Source organism: Phoca vitulina, unplaced genomic scaffold (assembly GCF_004348235.1).
Source record: "Phoca vitulina isolate PV1807 unplaced genomic scaffold, GSC_HSeal_1.0 scaffold42, whole genome shotgun sequence".
Taxonomy (NCBI): Eukaryota; Metazoa; Chordata; class Mammalia; order Carnivora; family Phocidae; genus Phoca; species Phoca vitulina.
Window position 1 is genome coordinate 1643883 of NW_022589745.1, and position 12190 is coordinate 1656072.

A 12190-nucleotide genomic window follows, 5' to 3' on the forward strand; every position below is an offset into this window, starting at 1 on the left:
CAGGACAGCAGTCAGAGCAGAGATCACACCTGTTGTCCCCGGGTCTGCAGGGCGCCGGGTCGGTGGGGAGCACCCCCAGCAGCGTGCTCCCTGCTGCCCCAGCCCTTCTCCTGGGCGACCCTGCTGCTGTCCGCCTGTCTGCGTGCTCTTCAGACCGCGCGGGGTCAGGGGCAGGCCCTCGGCTCAAGCCTGGGGACTCCGCCAGCTGGGAGTCAACACGGACAAGGATACGTGCCGGACGGCCCGCTTCTGTTCAGGCCGGTACACTCTCCCGTGGACGACAGTTTTTCTGCAAACTTGGGCAGCGTCCACTGCCATGAGACAAGTGATATTTCCACATGTTCACACAAAAGGAGAGCTGGGGACTCACTTTTTATTAGTCATTTTGGAAAAGATGAGGCTACCATTTGAGTTTTTAAAAAACTCCAGCAGGAAGCCATTGGAAGATCTGAGAAGGCTAGCGCCCCGGCCGCACTGAGGGCCGAGCACCTCGGCCTCCACAGGCCACTCTGTGTCCCTCAGTCACCCCCCTGCCGGCCTCCACCAGTCCCTGACACCTCGGCTAGTTTCCCGGGCCCCCAACGCCCCTTCTGACCTTGTCCCAGAGCCGATCCACCTGAACCGCAGGTCCGCCCCTCAACACAGACCAGCTCCTAACTCCCCAGCCCCACATTACCTGCAGGGGAAAGACCCGCTTTGCAGCTTCTCTTTGGGGCGCTCCTGATTCTGACCTCATGTTGTCCTCCTGCCCAGGCGCACGCTGACCCAGAGCTCGCCTGCACCCCGTGCACTCGCACGGCCGCACCCCGCCTCCTGGCCTCCAGTCTTCCCGCTCCATCAGCCCTGCTGCTGTAGCAGATTACCACACAGCGCCTGAAACAACACAAATGTATTATCTCACAGCTCTCTGCGAGGGAGAAGTCTGGATCAGTCTTCCTGGGCTAACACGGAGGGAGTACCTTCCTCACCGAGGCTCCAGGAGAGACCCCGTTTCTTGCCTCTTCCAGCTTCTGGAGGCACCTGCATCCTTGGCTCATGGCCCTCCTCCATCCTCCCCATGCCATTCTCCCTCTCACTCCCAACCCTGACTCTGTCCTCACATCCCCGTGACCTCCCGCTTCCCCCTCTCCCTCGTAGGGACCCTGCGGTGACGCTGGGCCACTCGGACCATCCAGGCCATCTCCCGTCTCAAGATTCACACCTAACCCTGTGTTCAGAGCCCCCCTTGTCACACAAAGTAGTGACATTGGGATGTGGATGTCTGGGGGGTGAGGTCCTTACTCTCGGACCCCGTATCACTCTGTCTCCAAGTGGAGTCGCTCCTTCTCAGCGCCCCAGAGCACTCTCTGCCCACCAGCTCTGCTCCCGCGGCGCGATCGACATGACCTTCAATAGGACAGAGAAGGAGAAATTCATCTCTGTGTCCAAGTAATACCTAGCTTTGTGCTGGCACAGGATAAATTCTCCGACATCTGCCAGGTACCGCCGCTCGCCGAGCCATCCTAGCAGATCTTTCCCAGGACCTGTGCTATGCCCGAGCATCTTCTCTGCCTCCAGGAAGAACTGGCCTAACAAGCTGGTCATTTGCGTTGTTGTTTACAAGATGCTTCATGCACAAAGACCTCCTTCCAGTGTGGGAAATAAAGCAGGGGCACACATTTAAAAGTGTATAGTAGCCGGTGATGTGGGTCCTAAGAAAGACTCGGAGGCCGAGAAAGACAAGGACAGAAAGATGTCTTGGGTGGGTGAGCAAGGATGAAGGAGTGCAGACCCAGCCGGGCCTCTCCCGGGAGTGTGAGGAGAGCGGGGCGGGGCGGGAGTGTCCATCAGGGAAGGAGCGGTGGGGGCAGGGCTGGAGGAGAACGGCTGTCAGGTCCCAGCAGGGAGATCAGAGGGGACGCCTCGCTCATTTGCACGAATTCAGACTTTCATGTGCAAGCAAACTTGGATTATACACATACCTTATATGTATGTTGTGTGTGTGTGTGTGTGTGTGCACGAATGTGTGCGTTGTGTGTGTGTGCATTGTGTGTGTGCACGAATGTGTGTGTTGTGTGTTGTGTGTGTTGTGTGTGTGCATGTACAAATGTGTGTTGTGTGTGCACGAATGTGTGCGTTGTGTGTGTGTTGTGTGTGTGCACGAATGTGTGTGTTGTGTGTTGTGTGTGTGCTATGTGTGTGCATGTACAAATGTGTGTTGTGTGTGCACGAATGTGTGTGCGTTGTGTGTGTGCACATGCATGCTCCAAGTGTATTTGTGATTGTGTTCACACGTCTGTGTATGTTTGCTCTGTGTGCATGTGTCTGGTGCGCCTGCCGGAATGTGTACGTATTGTGTGTGTGCTCGGTGTGTCTGTTCTGTGTCATTGTGTCTGAGTGTGTTTGTTGTCTGTGTGCACGCGTGCGTGTCAGCTAAGCGTGTATGTGCTGTGTGTGCTCTGTGTTTGTGTGGAGCATGTACATGTGCATGTGCCGTGTGTGCTGTGTATTATGCGGTTTACGTGTGGACTGACGTGTGTTATTTTGTCTGTGTGTGCATGTGTTGTGTGCACAAGCATGTGTGTGTGCTACTCATGTGTTATGTGTGATGTGTGTATATGTGTATATTTATACGTGTATTTATGTGTGCGCTTATACGTGTGTTTGTGCTGAGTTTCTGTGTTATGGGAGCACACACGTGCTGTGTGCGATCATGTGTTGTGTGCGCCGTGCGTGCGCCCGCGTCACGTTTGCATGCGTGTCGACGCCGGGCACATCACGTGTGCAGTCGTGCGTGTGCTCTGCGTGCACGTATGTGTGTTCACGCTCACACTGAGGTGACCTGGGACCAGGGCGTCCTCAGGGCAGGTGTCCTCAGACATAAAGGTGGCCTTGGTGAGCCGGTGCGGGGCGTGGGGGTGGACGTGCAAGAAGGGGTCCCCTCCACGGTGGTTACTGGAAGCAGGCGTGCGTCAGCGGCACCTGGGCGTGCCGGGAGGGCAGGACCTGGGCAGGACAGGGCGTGGGGCCTGCAGACCACAGCGGGCTCAAGAGGAAGGGCTTCGGGGCCCTGCCAGCTTGCTCCACGACTTAGGCTGGGCCGTCCTGCTTTTCCCAGGTTTGGCCCTAACGCTCCTACAGCGAGAACGACCCGTGTGGGGGCTTTGGAGGCAGGAAGGGAGGCAGGGCTGAGCTGACCCCCGGGCCTGGACCGTGACTGGGGGACAAGATGGGGAGGGGCAGAGGGGGAAGCTGGCTGGGGAGGGGGGTGGGGGCCTGAGCACAGCTGGGAGAGCACAGGTGTACGCTTCTGCAGCATGTGTGCACGTACGTTCACAGACACAGCCCTGCACCCCCTTTGTGCAGGCGGCTCCCGAAGGGCTACCTCCCTGGACGCCAGGCTGCAGGAGCCCCCCTGGGGCCTGGGCAGGGTCACCTGCAGGAATGTCCTGAGGGCCAGCAGGCACCACCCTGCCGGCCCCATGGAGGCAGGGCCAGCGTTCGGCCCCACCTTCTGCTACAGAGGTAAGAAGGAGGCCCTGCAGGGGAGGGCGGGAGAGGAAGAGGGGACCGGCCATCCAGGCTTGCTGAGCGCCACATCTCCCGGGGCTTCATGTAGCTTCGGAGGTGGGCCCTGCCACCCAGCTGTGCGGGGGAAGCTGGGGTGCGGCTCAGGACTCCCGGGTGGGGCCTCACAGCCCAAGCAGCTCATTAGCGGCACAGGTCCAGGGCCCGGAGCTTGTGCACCCCTGAACACAGGACACGCACCATCTGCGAGGCTGTGTGTGTGGATCTGGCCGGAGAGCAGGATGCCTGAGGGACGGACCGCCATGCTCAGGGGAGGGCCCCGGGGCTGTCTGCCCTGCAGAGCGACTTCCCACTTTGCCTGGAAGGCGCTCAGCCCCCCACCAGGGCCCTCGGTCCGATGCAAGCGGGCGCCCCTAACTTGGTTTATTTTATTTTTATTTATTTATTTTTAAAGATTTTATTTATTTATTTGACAGAGAGAGACACAGTGAGAGAGGGAACACAAGCAGGGGGAGTGGGAGAGGGAGAAGCAGGCTTCCCGCTGAGCAGGGAGCCCGATGCGGGGCCGATCCCAAGACCCTGGGACCATGACCTGAGCCGAAGGCAGGCACTTAACGACTGAACCACCCAGGCGCCCCCCCAACTTGGTTTAAACGAGAGACAGGAAGATGCAGAGAGCAGGCCGAGCAGACTCTCCAAGGACTCAGATGGAGAGTGGGGTTGGGACGAAGCAGGAAACCTGCTTTTCCCTCCCCGGGGCAGAAAGTGCTGGAGTCGCACATAGGGTCTCCCTCGGGTGTCCACGCAGAACCTGCCACGGAAGTGGAGGGAGTGAACGCAGGCGCTCCGCGTTCCTGGGGAGGAGGGGCAGCGTCAGGAGCTCAGCCGCCACTCAGGACCCTGCAGGTCCTCTGCCCTCGTGAGCCCTGGGTTCCCTCCAATGGGTCCGTTCACTCCTGAGTCGAGTCACAAGGTCAGGTTTTAAAACATCCACATCTTGTCCGAGTGAGACTTGGCTACAGCGCAAGCTGGTAAGGACCCGGTCTGTTGGGAGATAGCTCTTTCTATCTCACCAGTATAAAATAATGAGACTTTTAAAAACTGCTCTAATTTTCTTGAGAAATCATAGAGTTTGGGGTGATATCAGTAGAGGGATTAATAAGGACAATAAAGCATATTTTGTAGACCAAGGTAAAGAAATAAAAACCGGGGCGTGTGATGAAGGCGGAGAGATTTGGGCAGGAATGGCTGCGCACGGAAGGTAATGAACATATGGAATAAATGAAGAGACAAGGCAAATGTAGCAAAAAATTAATTCAAGCCCCTGACTTATTTCTAGGGAGGGGAGGCGTGGCGACAGATGGTAGAACATCAGGAATGGAGGATTAAGATAAATTTTAAGAGGACAGGTGTGCAGGACAGAGTGGCCTTTTCTGATTCTGAAATGCTCCCCTTCCTCATATTTCACCGCTGGTCGGATCCCAAGGCTCAGCCCCCAAAGGTCCCCAGTCCAATACGCCCTTACAAATGTGCAATATGTCTTGTCTCCTCTACAGGGATGAACTTTAATCCAATCTGAGGAAGATGTATGGCTCCCTCCCCTCTTTTCAGCAGGGATGTTCAGGGTCCTAAATTCATGGAGGAACTCCTCATTTACAGAGAGCTCCTGACGGCATGGCTGGGCTGTAATCAAGAATCAGAACAACGTGTCTGTGAAGTCGTTGAGGAAGACACGGACACGTCTGACGGTATGAGGTGTAACAATGCTACGCGTCAAGAATATCACGACAAAATTAAATGACAAGTGGCAAAGGAGAAATATTTGCTGCATGAAACAGATCAACACCCTTAAGAAATAAAGAAATCCAACAAAGAAATAAGAAAAAAATAGCACAGATAAAGAAAATAAACTGGCAGTTGAAAATATAGATGGTCAATAAATATGTGAACATACCCCATTTCATTAGAAATATAATTCTCATTAATACAAAAGTTGTACAGTGTATCCATCCAATTGAAAGAGATGCAAATAAATGCAAATGCATATTTGGCAAGAAGTGAAAAATGTCATTCTGCCCTACATTGGTGGTAAGAATATAAGTGAGGATAGCTTTTCTGGATGCTAATTTGGCCATTTTTATCAAGAGTCATAGGAACATCCATACTTTTTTTACTAGAAACATGGCCTTGAAGAACGTGCCCCAAGTTCACAGCAGACACACACTAAAGATGTGCGCGCCGGGCGCCTGCTGCCTCGCACTTAAAATGCCTGCCGGTGGGAGATTGGTTAAACCCATTCATTCCCACAACAAATATTTGTTGAGTGCCTATTACGTGCGACAGGGCATTCTGTGTTCTGGAGATACAGCCGCGAGAACCCGGCAAAGCCGTGTCCTGCTGGAGCCTCCCTTTCAGCCGCGGACGCAGACGAGAAGCAATTAAATACATCATGAACCATCAGCCAGTGGCGCACGCCATGAAGAAAAATGCAAAAAGGAAAAGAAATTGAGAGTGAGAATGTGGTCCTCCGCAGAGACTCGAAGCGGCCACTAAAATAATGTCACAGGGAATGTTTGATGACGGCGTGGAAGATAGTCCAGGGTATTTTAAAATACAAAGGGATATTAGAAAGCAAAAAAAAAAAAAATGTGATAGGATTGCATTAAAACACCTAGAGACGCGAAGTCCCTGTGCCGGCAACAGGCTCATATTGTCATCTCTGGGTCAGAGAGCTACATGGGATTTGTTGTTTTTTTTTAAGCTACTGCTTGTATTTTCCAAAATCTCTACTTGATTGTGTACTTTTCCAGTGATATTTACTTCTTTTATAATAGGCATGTTACACATTTCACATAGAATTTACTAGAAGTGCAAGAAGGAAGCCCAAAAAAGCCCTGAGGTTTCTTCACAAATTGTAATAAGGCTCCCTACTAAGTGACTGTGCCCGCGATGCCGTGACGCGGCTCGGAAGGAAGGAGCACGGAGGGCCGGGGTGCCTGGGCGCTGGGGTGGGGGACCGTGGACGCCTCCACCGTCTGTCAGGGACTCAGCATTTCCTGCAGGCGTGGGGGAGACACGTGTGAACCGGGGAGCCCTCAGCGGTGTGGGGTGCTGCTCTGCCCCCGGGCCTGCCCCTGCAGGTGCGTGGCGGACCTCGAAGATGACCAAGACCTCGGGAACCCAGGGAGACACTCGGCTGGGGACAGCCCATCTCTCGTCTGCGGGCGGTGGAGAGCATTCTTCCAAACCAGCTGGTCATTTTCAGGTGATGGAAGAATACGACTGAGGACAGTGTTGACGGAGACAAGACTTGCTTTTAAAGCAACAGATATGCTGCGGCCGCCGAGTCCTAAGAATAGAGTCTGTTCCCAAAACAAGTAGCATTAATAATATCCTGATTCTTCTGATTACTTCCACGTGTACAATCTGCTCGCATCCACGATCGGATTTATCTGCCAAATACCACCGTGTTATCTGCCCTTGACCAAGGAAAGGGAGCTGCAGGGAGTCCCCACCCCCCAGGGATCCTGACTCTGCCCCGACATAGTGGCAAGATGGTGACATGGGAGTCCTGGGCGGGGCTCTGGGGGCTGGGTTAGCTGCGAGATCGGGAGACACGGGGGGAGGGACTCCTCCAGATTCCAGGCCAGAGGGCCGTTTATCTTATACTTGTGGTTCCCGTGGGATTGGAGTTGGCATTTTAAACCTTCTGTGCCAGGCGTTCAGGGCTCGGTGTGAGCTACACGGCTCTGAAGTGGGGCGGCACTCACCGTGTGCATAGCAGGAAGCATCCAGAAAAATCTCACCTCTCACTCTGCAGATGCCTTGGCCAGGATTGCGAACGCCTCCCCCGTGGGGCCCACCTGCCGGACTCTGCAGGTACTGAACCCTCGTGGGAGGTGGGAAAAAAGACAGGGTGGGGAGCCTCGTGAAGCCGGGGGGCGGGGAGTCCCGTACGCATCTGGAGCTGCCTGTATGAAACACAGGCGCCGTGGACACGAGCCTCTGTGGGCACGAGCTTGCCGGCAAAGGGGCAGGCAGTGCGTGGACGCCCCGGCACGAGTGGGGGTGTCGCCCCCCCCGTGGAGCTGGGAGCCCTTCCCATCCTTTCTGCCTGCCTGTTGGAGGCCCCTGGGGACTCAGCACTTAGCTTTTCCGTTTTGTTTGTGCACATCATGGCTGGAGGAGCTCCCCACTCTCAGGAAGCTCTCCCGGGTTGGCTCTCAGCTCTGAGAGCGGCCCGGCTTCACCCACGGCCCTGGGCGCCCTGTCCCAGAGCACCTCCTCCTAGATTCTGCCCAGACTCAGGGCAGGGGGGCTGGACTCACCGCCGGCCCCCCTAAGCCCCCTGCCCTTCCCTTCGTGTATGTGTGCCCACCCTGTGCCCTTTCCAACTCACCCCTGCCCCTGGGCCCTCACTGTCTTCAGTCCTCGTCGACACCCCACCGAGCAGGAAGAAGGCGTGATTCACCGGGGTTGGCGAGTCTGCCCAGCATGGCAGAGCGAAGAGGAGGCCAACTCTGGATGCACCGGGGTCCTCCTTGGCACGCATAGCCCCTACAGGCCGTGGACGGCCACCAGCCCCCTTCCTCCTGAAGGAATGCTCTTGCGCCCCGGCCCAGCCATCCCCCTGCCTGCGGGGTGCCCCCCTGCCCGCGCGGCCCTGACTCAGACCGAAGTGAGCCCCACCCGCTCCCAGCACGGCTGCGCCCGTCCAGGATCACAGGTCACATCCAGAGTGACAACCACCCCAATTTCTGAGCCTGCCCTCCCACCGTCTCAGAGGGAAATAATGTCCCGCCACAGACCAGCGCGATCACGCAGCAGAAACCTCCCATGACGATTGCCACAGTCACCAGGATCCCCACAGCGAACACCGTGCCCCGCTGAGCCCCTGTCCCCATGCCCCCAGGCCCACAGCCACGCTCCCTTCCTGATCCCAGTGGGCTGTGGTGCAGGCAGATCCGACCAGCTCCTGCCGGTCCGTACCCGCACCATGGCGTGACAGCCGGCCTTACACACAGACGGTGGGCCTGGGGGCGTCCCAAGTGTTTTAAATCCACAGCAGGGAAAACAGCAATCGCTGTGGGTGAGGGGCTGCTACAGATCCGAATGGAGGAGTACAGTGATGAGGGTGGAAACGGACAACTAGATCTGCGAACATGTTCAAGTTCAAATAGTCATTTCAGAAAATAGAATTAACAACCTAAGACAAAATGAGCTTGCGCACACACACACAAAAAGCAGAACTAAAAATACAAAGATGCTGAAAAAAATAAGTTGGTTCGGATTCACAGAACTGATATCTATACAATATAATGGAAAGAGAGGTGTCGATCCGCACATTTGAGTCATAGAAACACCCTGAAGTTTGTACTGGACACAAAACCAGCCACACCAGGTCGCCCCGGAGCCCAACAGTGTCGGGGGCCCAACCCGGCGATCGGCCCAGGGACGGGGACGGGGGCGGAACAAGCCACATCTGGGCACACGGGGGTCCACACGGGGCGGGGGGCTGTCCGGGCGTGATGCCACCGCCAAGGGCTGTGTAGGAACCCGGGAACTGAGTCCTAGACCGAAGACACGCTGGGGAGTCATTTCTGCAGCAGGGGGACTGAGGTCACACCTGGAGTGACCAGGATGCTGGCGGCTCCAGCCCAACGTCCAGGGCCACAGGGAGGGACGAGTCAAGTGACAGATCACAGCACGGGTGAGAGCACGGGGCTTCTAGAGGAGAAGCCGCCCTCACTGATCTGCCATTGGCCCCTTTGCTCGGCTTGTGACCTCCTGGGTTGCGGCTCACCCCAGACTGGTTCCCTTGGGGCTGGAGCTGAGCCAGTCTGCCGGGTTGAACTGTGTCCCCCAAAAGATACCTCCAGGTCCTGAGCCCTGTACCCGGCTCAGCAGTAGAACCTTTGCAAACGCATCCCAGTTAAGGTGGAGGGGGGCCTGGGTCTGGGGGGAGCTGTCTTTGTGGGGCGGATGCAGACACAGGTTCAGGGGAAGGTGGCCTCACGGTGACAGAGGCAGGTGCGGGGGACGTGGCCACCAGCCAAGGGGCGCCCGGAGCCCCAGAAGCTGGAAGAGGCAGGAAGTCTTCGAGGGCCTGTGGCCCGCGGACACCTGCTCTGGGGCTTCCGTCCTCCAGACGGTGAGAGAACCAGTCTGGGCCGTGAGCTGCCACGCCTGTGCTAATTTGTCTCAGCGGCCCTGGGAGCGCCGTGCAGCCGGGACCTCGTCTCGGTCCAGCTGAAGGCACAGCCCCCGGCTGAGTGTGCAGCCCCCGCCCCGAGATCGCCCAGCCTGGAGCTCCCTGAATTAGGACTAGGGTAAGACCAGTACCACCACCAGGGCCCGACCCACAGGCCGCCCTGGTCACCCTCCGGATGAGTCAGGAAGCGCTGCTCCACCCCTTCCATAAGCCCTTCTCTGCCCCCGGGACTCCTCCAGCGACGGGGAGCTCACTCTGCCCCCGGGCCCAATTCCTACCCTGGCAGCTGTGAGGACTGAAAGCTCTTGTTTACGCCGACCCAACGTCTGTCTCGCTCCCCACTCTCACCCCCATGCACACCTGCCGCACCCCCCCACGGCCTCCGCTCTCCTGACTACGGGGTCCCGGGGCATCTGTGCAGCCCTCCCTACAGTCCTGAGCACTGCACGGGTTACAGGGACGGGAGTGGCTCTGCTAATGTGACTGCCCTCGCCCCCGAAGACGAGTCCTGTGTGAGGTACGAGTGGGATCCACTTTGGAGAGGCTCCCCTCAGCTATGACAGCTCAAACTACACGCGCCTCAGTGGCGGGAGGGCTGGCCCTTTGGGGACCTTCCCCACACACCAGGAGCCGTGCCCATGCTGTCCTGTGTCGTGAGCTGCAGCGGCCTTCTCTCCTGCTGCCCCCGACCACTAGGTTAACCCTGAGTCCCCCACCTGTCCTAACAGAGTCCCGCCCGTGTGCTCTTTCCCAGACGCCCCCCGGAGCCCGGTATGAATGGGAGCCCCTCCTTCTTGAAGCAGCTCGTCCAACTCCCAGACCTCAGTCGCTGGGAGGGGGTGAGAGGGAGCCCCTTCGTGCAGTGGGGCATCGACTGCGTTCCCATAAGTGGACGAGTCACGGAGTCCTTGCGCCTGCGGCCCAGTTCCTGGTCAGCCCGGGAGCTTCCACTGAAAGCCCTGCTCTGAGCATGCGGGTCCTCCGCACCCCAGTCACCCACACAGGCGGCCTCCCGCCATGGCCAGCGGGCTCCGGGTCCCAGCCGCGGCTCCCCAGGGTCCATGGCCTGTGGCGGGGGGGAGCAGGGACGGAAAACACCGGCTCTGTTCAAAACACAATACTTCGCTTTCTTTCAACAGAAATAAAAGGAAATGCCTCCTCTCCTCGGATCACGGAGAGAAGTATAACTCAAACCAGGGCCTATGACATTTGTTAGAAAGCACAGCAACCTAATGAAAATGTCCTCTTGGCGAACCTACCCTACACGGCTGCCTGCACTTTTGGGGGGCGTCATGCACGGATGCCAAGGTGAGCTCCCCACCGAAGACCCGGGTTTGAAGCTTGAGGAAGTGCGAAGTCTGCCTCCCTCCTTCATGGGACTGTCCCCTGCTAGGCCAGGACGCATGCCCACTCTCCCTGCATGCCTACCCGTGGGGTTTGGGGGGCTGGGGACACGCACGGGGGGGCACGGGATCGCAGGGGACGCTCAGCTGGTGCCGAATGCAGGAGCTTTCCAGGGGACAGCTGGGCACGGCCGAAGCAGCCGGCAGGCAGAGGGGCCCCAGGACACACACACACTGGAGCACACACCTCAGCTCACGCTCACGCACGGGCACTCGCTCACATCTGCTCTCTGGCCCTCGGAAGCCGACACGCAGGGGCAGATCTGCAGGAGTCACCTTCCCTCTGCCCCAAAGCACGCCCCAGCCCCTTGCGTTTCCCTGCATGTGATGAGTTTAGGGGTTTCATTTCTGTTTCCCCGGCAGGAATGGCCATCCCCACGTGATGCCCACCCAGGCCTGCATCAGGCACGCTGCGGGGTGAGCGGTCAGCAGAGCGCCCGGCCGGGTGCGTCCCAGGCAGCAGTGGGCAGCCCAGAGCCACGCTGTGGACGTGTGCACAGCATCAGCTGCTGGTTTCCACGCCCGCGCACGGCTGGGGAAGTAAAGCCCCGGCGGCCTCGTGAGCCAGCGCCCGGGGAGGGCCAGCACCCAGCCTGCCGCATGGGGCCACGTCTGTGTGGCGAGAGGCCAGCCAAACCTCACTGCTCCTGACGTTTTCTGGGGGCCGTGTGGGCGTCCTGTTTGCAGGAAGGTCAGGTCTTCCTTTGAATGCTTCCAGCCCCTAGCTCAGCACGTCTGCACCCCCCCCCCGAAACTTTCAGGGCCCAGGTGGTGAGGCTTCCTCCTAGAAGTCTCCCTGGATCTCCAACAGAAGTCACTGGTTCTCCTCTGCCTTCATTCCCAATGCTCTCTACCCTGCCCTGGCCTCGCCGCAGATACCCCTCTCACCTGGGCTCACTTGCCTGCGAACCCCGCGCCTAGCCTTCCCGCGACTCGCGCTCCTCCACGGCGCCTTCCCTGCTGGACTCTGCAGCAGGTGCCCCGAGCGGAGCTCGCGTGAGCAGCGGCTGGGTCTGCTCTCTGTGGGAGCTGGGCGCGTTGCTGCGTCTCTGGGGCCTTCGTGAGCCCC

The 12190-nt window shown here is 58.0% G+C and overlaps 1 long non-coding RNA gene across 1 annotated transcript; it reads left to right on the forward strand.

Annotated features, from left to right (window-relative positions):
• The first annotated feature begins 7146 nt into the window (after positions 1-7146).
• Positions 7147-11930, forward strand: LOC116648290. Its single transcript, XR_004302489.1, has 3 exons — positions 7147-7386; positions 10858-11026; positions 11485-11930. It is a non-coding gene; the product is annotated as an uncharacterized LOC116648290 (long non-coding RNA).
• The last annotated feature ends 260 nt before the right edge of the window (positions 11931-12190 follow it).